Source organism: Panthera pardus, unplaced genomic scaffold (genome assembly GCF_024362965.1).
Source record: "Panthera pardus isolate Hobbes unplaced genomic scaffold, ASM2436296v1 HiC_scaffold_10, whole genome shotgun sequence".
Lineage (NCBI taxonomy): Eukaryota > Metazoa > Chordata > Mammalia > Carnivora > Felidae > Panthera > Panthera pardus.
Genome location: NW_026526655.1, coordinates 77,426,184 through 77,437,222, shown reverse-complemented (window position 1 = coordinate 77,437,222; position 11,039 = coordinate 77,426,184).

Genomic DNA, 11,039 nt, shown 5'->3' with positions numbered 1-11,039 from the left:
TCTGAGCCATCAGCCCAGAGCCTGACGCGGGGCTCGAACTCACGGACCGTGAGATCGTGACCTGAGCCGAAGTCGGACGCTTAACCGACTGAGCCACCCAGGCGCCCCTATAAAACTAATTTTAATCTTAATTCTTATTCCAGTATAAGATCTAAAATCTAAATTCATAAGCTGTAATATCAACTCGAAGACAACGTGTTTGGTACAGAGTCATTGTAATAGCCTCCTAGGACAGTTGATATCATTAGATCATAGGGAAGTCAAATTACCCTAGTAAAAGATAATGTGCCATTTGTTAAGTCAAACCTCCTCTCTGTGCTGAAAATTCACAAAACTGTATGAAGAAGCCTGATTGGCAGTGACCTTGACTGTCAGTGGAAATAAAGACCTTAAGATTCTGAAGGCACAAATCCAATAGCTTTAGCTGTTTAAGTCTAGAAAGACAGCACAAAATGAGAAAGTTGACTATGATTTTGTCTCAGAGAATGAGAACCATTTCACCTCTGGGATAGTAGAGATCCAGGGACTCTAGGTCAGCTGAGCAGAATGAATGTTGTGTGACTTTAGGAATGGTCAGTAAGCAATATTTTATGGCATTATTCTCACAAAACTAAGACTGCTCAAGTGTGTGAAACACATTGGTGTTACTCCTGGAATTGTTAACAGTCCTTTGTAATTTACAATGGATTTATACAGGAGAATATAAAAAAAGACATAAATGCTATGAGCACTTACATAATTCAGCTTTCATTGCTAACATGACAATTAAATCAGACAATGAGTAAAAGTCTTTTCGTCTTGGGCTAGTTTTCTGTCTAATATATTCTGGTCGATCTCAAGTAGCAACCTTAAACTTACAAAGGGTCTATTATCTCCTAGGTTCTCCTAGGCATATTGTTTAATCTTTAAATGTTTTATTTTTGACAGAGGGAGAGAATGAGTGGGGGGAGGGGCAGAGAGAGAGAGGTGGACAAGGAAATTAAACAGTCTCTGTACAGACAGCAACAAGCCTGATGCAGGGCTTGAACTCATGAACCAGGAGATCATGACCTGAGCTGAGGTCAGATACTCAACTGACGGAGCCACCCACATGCCCTAGCATATTGGTTTTTATGAGTAGGGAGCAGGGAAACTCCAGCTTTCCCAGAGTATAACCTCATAGCCTGGGAAAACCTAAAATCCCTCTTGTTAAGTGATACAGATTTTTGTGCTACTCTCCAGTTTAGGAATTAAGATCGATCCTAGGTGTTGTCAATCCCAGATTTACTGGAAGATCTTACCAAGGCATCAGAGGGGCTTTGCCCAAGAGTCATGGGGCTAAAAGAAAAAGAAAAAAAAAAAAAAAAAGGAAGATATTTAGTAGAGTATCCCAAAGTTTTATTTGCTTGCAAAGTTTTATGGCTTTCTATTTATGTTTAAGGTGATTATAAAATGTGTTGTTAAGCCATCAATAGAAGTGAGGTCAATCACAGAAAGTCATTGGTCTTCAGAGAAACGTTTTGGGAAAGGAATATGCTATTGTTCTGTTTGTAATGGTATTTTGAATCATTTAAAAATTTTTAATTTATAAAGTCACCTACATGATAAAAATGATAGGTAAGCATAATACAAAGGTAATTGATAATAATTTAAGACCAGGAGTAGAATTGCATGAATGTTTCCCTGTTCATTCCTTATGGACTTTTACATAATCCATTGGCTTGAGTATGGTGAATTATAATCTGCTTTCTTCTTTGTGATTTCATGAGATAGAGAAAGCGTGCCATCAAGAGCACCCAGGAAAAGCACCCATGAGTTTCAATTTAGCTCAGACACTCAAATTTAATTTTTAGTATTTCTTATCTCCTCAGGAAAATGGTGTCATAGTTACATAAAACACAGAATGGGAGGGAAAATGAATCATATATGTGGACCCTATAGTTTTCTGCCAAGTAAGGCATCTTTCATACACTTGAGTCCTCTGTACATTATTTCATTCTATAGAAAATTTCATGGATACAACAATTTCTAGATCAGCTAATTTGAACAGATGCTTTCCAACAGCACAAAAATCCATTTGACCAAAAAAAAAAAAAAAAAAAAAAAAAAGTGCTGCCAGAGATAAGCCACACCATCATGTTTCCAGCTGTCTTTAGAGAACTGATAGAATAATCAGTAGGCCCACCTGGAACTCAGTTTTAGCTGAGGAACTCCAGTACATCTGCTTATACAGCAGGTGAGAGAACCAAGAAAAGCATTATGGGAAGTAAGTTTTTTGCCAGAAAAATCTACACCTAAGTGAACAACTGATGTGAGGGGACATAAGAAATTGTGGTTTTATAAAAATACAGGCGTGTCTGGGTGGCTCAGTTGGTTAAGTGTCCTGATTCTTGACTTATGTTCAGGCCATGATCTCATGGTTCGTGAGTTCAAGCCCCACATTGGGCTCTGTGCTGACAGTGAGGAGTCTGTGTGGGATTCTCTCTCCCTACCTCCCTCTCTCTGCCCCTCCCCACTCCCTCTCTTTCTCTCTCTCAAAGTAAATAAATAAATAAACTTAAAAAAAGACTGTACAGACAAGAAGGGAATGAAATTTATTTTTTCCATTTTATTGAGATATAATTGACATAATTTCCTGTTGACAATACTGTCAATGTATTGACGTATATTTCCTGTATCACACTGATTGATTTGCAGATGTTAAACTAGTCTTGCATCCCTTGAATAAATCCCAGTTGGTCACGGTATGTGACGTGCTGTTGAATTCAGTTTTTGTTGAGGATTTTGCATTTATGTTTATCAGGGATATTGACCTGTAATTTCTTTTCTTGTAGCATCCTTGTGTTGGTATTAGGGTAATGCTGGTTTCATAACATGGATTTGGAAACATTCCCTCCTCTTCTACTTTTTGGAAGAGTTTGAGAAGAGTTGGAATCCATTCTTTTTAAAATGTTTGGTAGAAGCCATCTGGTCCTGGACTTTTCTTTGTGAAAGGTTTTAATTACTGATTCTGTCTCCTTGCTAGTAATTGGTCTTTTTGGATTTTGCATTATAACTTCGTAATTCAGTGTTGGTAGGCTGTATATTCCCAGGAATTTATCCATTTCTCCTAGGTTGTCTAATTTCTTGGTACATAATTGTCATACTAGTGTCTTATGATTCTTTGTATTTTTATGGTATCAGGTGTAATGTCTCCTTTTCCATTTTTAATTTTGTTTTAGTGTTCTGTCTCTCTTCGGTGAGACTAGCTAAAGGTTTGTCTACCTTAAAAAAACACAAGCCACCTGTTTCATTAATCTTTTCTATTGTCTTTTCAGTCTCTATTTCATTTATTTTTGCTCTGATCTTTGTTATTTTCTCATACTAGCTTTGGGTTTTTTTAAATTATTTTTCTAGTCCTTGAGGAGTAAAGTTAGGTTCTTTGACTTCTTTCTTTCTTTCTTTCTTTCTTTCTTTCTTTCTTTCTTTCTTTCTTTCTTTCTCAATGTAGGCATTTATTGTTGTAAACTTTCCTCTTAGAACTTTATGGTGAATCCTATAATTTTTGGTGTGATGTGTTTCCATTTTCAGTTGTATAAATATTTTTTAAATTCTCTTTTGATTTCCTTTTTGACATACTGATTTTTCAGTAGCATGGTATTTAGTCCCATGTATTTGTGAATTTTCCAGTTATCTTCTTGTAATTGATTTTTAGTTTCATACTATTGTGGTTGTTGCAAGATGCTTGACATGAATGCAATCCTCTCAAAATTTTTAAGACTGTTTTGTGGCCTAATGTATGATCTATCATAGAGATTGTTCCAAATGTTTTTGAGAATAAAGTGTATATTGTTGTTGTTGGATGGAATGTTTTATAACTATGTGTTAAGTCCATCTGTTCTAACATGTAGTTTATGTCTGACACCTTCTTATTGTTTCCTTCTGGATTTTCTATCCATCATTGAAAGTGGGGTTTTGAACTTCCCTAATATTATTGTATTACTGTCTATCTCTCCCTTTAGGTCTGTTAGTATTTGCTTTATCTATTTAGGTACTCCTATATTGGGTGCATAAATCTTTATAAATGTTATATGCTCTGGTTGGATTGATCTCTTTAATATTATACAATGATTTTCTTTTTTTGGTCTCCTATTAATCTGTGGTTTAAACTCTATTTTGTTTGATAGAAGTATAGCTACACCTGATTTCTTTTGGTTTCCATATGGAGGAATGTATTTTTCTAAATCCTTTCTAAATCCCAAATTTCAGTCTGGGTGTATCCTTAGAGTGAAGGGACTCACTTGTAGGTAGTATGCAGTTGGATATTTTTTAAATCCATTTGACAAATATATGTCTTTTGATTGGAAAATACAGTTCATTTACATTTAAAGTAAGTATTGATAAAATAAGTATTGATAGGTATGTACTTATTGCCATTTTGTTCATTATTTTCTGGATGTTTTTTTTCCCCCCTTTGTTCCTTCCTTTTTCTCTTGTTCTCTTCCTTTGTGATTTGAGGATTTTCTGTAGTGGTATGCCTAGATTGCTTTCTTTTTCTCTTTTGTGTCTCTACTATAGGTTTTTGCTTTGTGGTTACCATGTGGCTTATAGTAAACGTATTTATAAATGTCTATTTTAAGCTGCTAACAATTTTGAACACATACACAAGGTCTACATCTTTACTCTCCCCCTGCACATTTCATGATTTTTATTTGTTTAAGTGTTTGTTTTCATCTCAATTACAAAATGCCACTCTAATAGCAGAGTGCCAAATATCAACAAGCCAAGACATTGATATTGAATCTCAGATTTTACACCAATAAATAAATCAGGAACTTGACTCTCTACATTAGTCCAAAACATCGAAGTTGAGAACGTGTAAGGATCTGATAAGCTAGCAGATTTCTTCTCAATTTTGGCTTAATTCTTTAAAAAAATTTTTTTTAATTTTATTTTTTATTTTTTAAAATTTACATCCAAATGACTTAGCATATAGTGCAACAATGATTTCAGGAGTAGATTCCTTAGTACCTCTTAACCATTTAGCCCATCCCCCCTCCCACAACCCCTCCAGTAACCCTCAGTTTGTTCTCCATATTTATGAGTCTCTTCTGTTTTGTCCCCCTCCCTGTTTTTATATTATTTTTGTTTCCCTTCCCTTATGTTCATCTGTTTTGTCTCTTAAAGTCCTCATATGAGTGAAGTCATATGATTTTTGTCTTTCTCTGACTAATTTCTCTTAGCATAATACCCTGCAGTTCCATCCACGTAGTTGCGAATGGCAAGATTTCATTCTTTTTGATTGCTGAGTAATACTCCGTTATATATGTATACCACATCTTCTTTATCCATTCATCCATCGATGGACATTGGGCTCTTTCCATACTTTGGCTATTGTTGATAGTGCTGCTATAAACATGGGGACGCATGTGTCCCTTCGAAACAGCACACCTGTATCCCTTGGATAAATGCCCAGTAGTGCAATTGCTGGGCCGTAGGGTAGTTCTATTTTTAGTTTTTTGAGGACCTCCATACTGTTTTCCAGAGTGGCTGCACCAGCTTGCATTCCCATAAAATTTTTTTTAATGTTTATTATTTTTGAGAGAGAGAGAGAGAGAGACAGAGACAGAGAACAAGCAGGGGATGGTTAGAGAGAGAGGGAGACACAGAATCTGAAGCAGACTACAGGCTCTGACCTGTCAGCACCGAGCCCAACTAGAGGCTCAAACTCACAAACTGTGATATCATGACTTGAGTTGAAGTCAGCCGCTTAACTGACTCAGCCACCCAGGTGCCCCTTGGCTTAATTCTTAAACACATTTCTTGTTTTAATGTCACAATTTACATCTTTTTAGCTTGTGAATCCATTAACAAGTTGTTGTAGGTATAGTTATTTGTAATGCTTTATCTTTTAACCTTTTACTAGATTTATAATTGATTTAGCCACCACCATTACATTAGAGTTATTTTTTTAAGTCAACTACAAATTTACCTGTACCCAAGATTTATACTTTTATATATTTTCCTGTTACTACTTACCCTTCTTTTGTTTCAGCTTAAAGAAGTTCCTTTAGCCTTTCTCATAAAGCTGGTCCAGTGTTGATGAACTCCTTCAGCTTTTGCTTGTCCTGACAACCTTTTATTTCTCTTTCAATTAGGACAGTTTTGCTGGGTAGAATCTTCTTGGTTGCCATATTTTTTCTTTCTTCTTTTTGAATATATCATGCTGTTCACTTTTCACCTGCAAAAATCTGCCAATTATCATGTATATGAACAAGTTGCTTTTCCTTTCCTCTTGCTGCTTTTAAGATTCTCTCCTCTTTAACGTTTGTCAATTGTAATGTCTTTGGTGTGGTTCTTTTTGGATTCTTCTTGTTTGGAATTTTGGATTCCTGTCTCTGAATGTCTGTTTCTCCAGGTTAGGGAAGTTTTCAGCCATTATATCTTTGAAAAAGCTACCTGCCCCTTTCTCTCTTCTCCTTCTGTGACCCCAATGATGCAAATATTCGTCCACTTGATGTACCATATGTCTTGTAAGATAACACTTCCCCCCCCCTCCCCTTTTCTGGATAAATTCCACTGCCCTGTTTGCATCCACTAATCCTTTATTTCTACTTGGTCTAGTCTATTGTTGAACTCCTCTATTGAATCTTTCAATTCAGTTGTTTTCTTCAGCTATGTTGTTTTTGTTTGGTACATTCTTATATTTTCTATCAGCTGAAATGCTCTTTTTTTCATGCATTGTTTTTCTGACTTCAGTGAGCATATTTTATGACCATTATTTGGAACTCTTTATCAAGTAAATTACTTATCCATTTAATTAAGGTATGTTTCTGGAACTTTATCTTGTTCTTTTGTTTGGAGCATATACCTCTGTTTCTTCATCTTATTTGATTCTCTGTGACGGTTTCTGTACATTAGAAAAAAAAATAGTCACCTCTCCCAGTGTTGACAGAGTGTTTTTTTTTAATGTTTATTATTTATTTTGGAGAGAGTAAGAGACAGATCATGAGTGGGCAATGGGCAGAGAGAGGGAGACACAGAATCTGAAGCAGTCTCCAGGCTCTGGGCTGTCAGCACAAAGCCTGATGTGAGGCTCAAACTCACAAACTGTGAGATCATGACCTGAGCCAAAGTCGGATGTTAACTAACTGAGCCACCTGGGTGCCCCTTGACAGTGGTTTTGTGTAGGAGATGAAACTTCTACCCTGGTTCAAGCTCTTGGTTGTCTCTCAAACCTTTGTGATTGTCTGAGCTGCCTTTGTTCTTAATAGCTTTCAGTAGTTGGGGGTGTGTCAAGAACTTGTTCATGTACCAGTGGGCAGTATCTCGGTGAGCACCTAGATGTAGACTAACTGGAAGCTGGACCCTCAGGCAGCATCTTTTAAACTATGCAAATAGGTATGTTTCAGGGAAAGACTGGAAGATGGGCCTTCCTGTCTGCCCTCTGTGTACTGGGCCCTGGGAAAATGGCTTGTTAAGAACTCTCATTTGCTACAGTTGTGTGGGACCTGTGAATGCAAGCCCTGCTGGTTACCAGAACCGGGCAATCAAGGGTGTGTTCCCTGGTGGCAGCTGCAAAGACTGGTGTGTCAGATGTGTGCAGAAGCTCTCTCTAGGGAGACACTGGTATCCTGTTGTGGGCCAGAGAGACAACATGGAAGTGACACCCTCTGGGCTTCCCAGTTCCTAGAGAGGATCACAGTCTCTAGAAAAGGTTAGAGTCTCTAGATGTGTGCTAAATGAGATGCCTGAACTTTAGGCAGCAACTTTTAAAGTTTGCAAATAGGGCTTTTTCAGAGAAAGATAGGGAGATGGATGTTTCTATCTGTTCTGTCTATGCTATGCCCTGGGTGATAGACTGAGCTCTTGTGAACCCACCAAGAATTGTGTCTTTGTTTGCTATGCTCTTGTGGGTCTCATTGATGCATGCCCAGCTGGCTTTCAGAGCTTAGTGTTTTGGGAACCCATCCTTCAGGTAGAAATTTTAAAAGTTGGGGCCCCAGATGTTGTGTCCAAACTCTTTATTCCTCTGGGAGAGGTTGGAGAGTTTCTTTCTGATTGCATGTTGCTGTGTGAGGATGGGGTTTATGGTGAGAATGTGTTTCAGCCTCTTTTGCCCTTTTCCATGTGGGTTCATCCAACATGTATAAATCTCTTAGCCAGTTTCTGGATTTTTTTCAGAGGGAATGGTTCCATGTGTAGATTTGGTGTGTCCATGGGATAAGTTCAGGAGCTTCTAATGGCACCATCTGGGACTAGAACTCTGAAAATTTATGAAAATCAAAGTAGTTTTGCTGGATCTATTAGAAAAATAAAAATGGAAATATAACCTTTCAGTAAAAATCCTTTTAAAATTAAATCCATTGTATAGACTTTTTGTGGCAAATGATTAAAAAGGAACAACTATGGGCACAAAATTGTTATTAATAGAAGGACCAACAGTAAAATGTACATTGTAGTAGTGATATTGGTTACAGCAGTATGCTATACTCCAGTCAGTAAATCGTTGTGTGTAAAGGAATTGTTTTATCTTTTTTTTCTCTTGAAGTATTAGATATTGGTGTTCATATTTAAAATTCCTATCCATCCTCCAAGGATATTTCCAAATGAAACTTCCTCTCTTGCCTTCATTTATCTAATGCATATCCTCCTCCCTTAAAGATCTTTACACATTCTTTATTATAGTGTTTGACTTTCTGCGTTGTAGATCATTGTTCATATGTCTTTGTCTTTGTATCTTATGTCACGTTTATGACCTGTTATGAGATGTCCTTATGCTTTGTTGGGATCTTCAATATTTGGACATTGTATAGGACATTGAATTGCCCAATAAATGTTGATTGTATTACTAAATATTTTGGGAAAGTACTCTTTTCTAGAGTGGCACTTGAGTTTTAAAATAATTCTTGTTTTGAGGCAGTCATTTAATCAATGAATAAATACAAAGTACCTAGAATTTTGAGGCAGTCTTCTACTCTAGTGTGTTTACCATCAGTAACTTTGATTCTTTTTTTCTCCTTTCTTTCATTTATTTATTTTTTATCCATTCTTTTATTGGTAAATGCTGAATTGTTAATGTTAACCTTGTCTTTTTTCATAATCTTTCTACAAGTGTGCATAAAATAGGTATCTCCAAAAGGATAATAAAAGTTGATATTTCTATTCAAAAATAAATATTAGTACCTAAAACTTTCTTATTATCTTCTGTGTGTGTGTGTGTGTGTGTGTGTGTGTGTGTGTGTGTATGGGTATGTGATTGGTTATTTTATCCTGCACTATTCATTAGGACTGAAACTGTAATAATTAGATGTAAGATTCTGGATGTTCTTTTGATAAGAGAGAAGCCTGGCATGTAAGAATAAGAAAAGATAAATAGCCATTAATTCATTTATTAATTCACTGACTTAACAAAGATATGTTGATGCCTTGCTAATTTGTGAGAGCCGGTAAGCCTACAAAAGACCTGGGTTGTGCCCTCAGAAATTACTTTGATTTCCTACCTCTCCCCCGCCCCACCCATTTTTTTTTGTTTTGCCATAGTGGAATATACAATAATTATTGTTACTTTTATTTCTTTTCTCTTTCCTTTGGCCTTGATCTCTTCATAAACAGTAAATATTTAGATTTTATTGTTTCTAAAAGTGAGTTGTGGAAGGAATTTTTAGTCTTCTTTTCCACTGTCACTTACAAGGCAAGGCTGCCAATTTCTGTAAGAAGACAGAAGTTTATATTCTATGTACCTTTTAGTATTTGTAGTCTATTTGGAGTGAACAGCTAGAACATCTGGGAAAGTAGTCAAAGTTTCCTGGGTATTTGCCAAAATATTTTCAATTTCTTTGCATGCTTATCATGCAATACAGAATCAGCCATTTTTCGGTTTAGTCAAGAGAATATTTGTAGTTCCTAAGCCATTAATTGCATTCAATTTTCACTTGGCTTGATTAATGTTCTACATTGATGACCATCTCCGGAGTAAATACTGATTTGCCTAGTCTAGCATATAGTGGTTTCTAAGGCACTTCATTTATCCACGTAAATAATTATGGTATTATATATGTTATTGACTTTTGAATTATCTGAGTACCCGAGCAGAGTGTTTATAAATTAGTCTACTAGAATTGATTTTAAATTAGTAATAGTAAAACTCTGGTTATATAGACATTCAGTAACTTCAGGTACCAAAAACCATTTAAAGTTTTTGGCCAAAAGAAATATATTTATCCAATTTACAAGAAATAAAAATCTTTCTTTAAGAACTAAAATTCTATTACCATATTCTTAGGGATCACTTTTTACCATTTAGTTACTTTAAAATTTATAAGAATATGGTTACTATTGATGTAATGGTATCTTTGATAACAGGATCTATAATTCACTATCTATAATTCACTCACAGTTCATTAATGAGTCAGATTAGCTCTACATATTCTTGAAATAATGAATAAACAGATGGGAAAAATAAACATCCATTTTCTAAGTACTAAGATATTTGAGTATATAAGATGCTTTTAGCTTTTTAGATGCTATGTTTTAACTTTACTGGGTATAAATTGTAAGTGCGGAGTACCCTTAGAGTACCCTTATTGAATAAGGGTACAAAAGGGTACAAAATAAATATTGGATTTTTAAGATTATTCATTTCTTCCACCTTTCAGTTATTTGACACACACTATATGCCAGGCATAGTACCAGGTACTGGAGACAAAATGGGTAAAACAAACATGGTTTCTATGTTCCTGTTGCTTAAAGTCCAATGAGCAAAAGAGGCATTGATTAAATAATCACAATTATAAATGTAAAATTTCAGCTGTGAAACCTCTTATAAAGGAAGTGTGCATGAGTGTCCATGGGGGAGAGAGGTAACTTAGTACGGAGGTTGCCATGGTCTGAATATTTGTGTCCCCCCAAAATTCATGTGTTGAAAAGTAATCCCCGGTATGATAATTTTGACGGGGGGCCTTTAGGAGGTGATTAGGCCATGAGTTTGTAGCCCTCATAAATAGGATTAGTGCCCTTACAAAAGAAGCCCCAAAGAGCTCCCCTGCCCTTTTGCTTTGTGAGGACACAGGGAGAAGGTA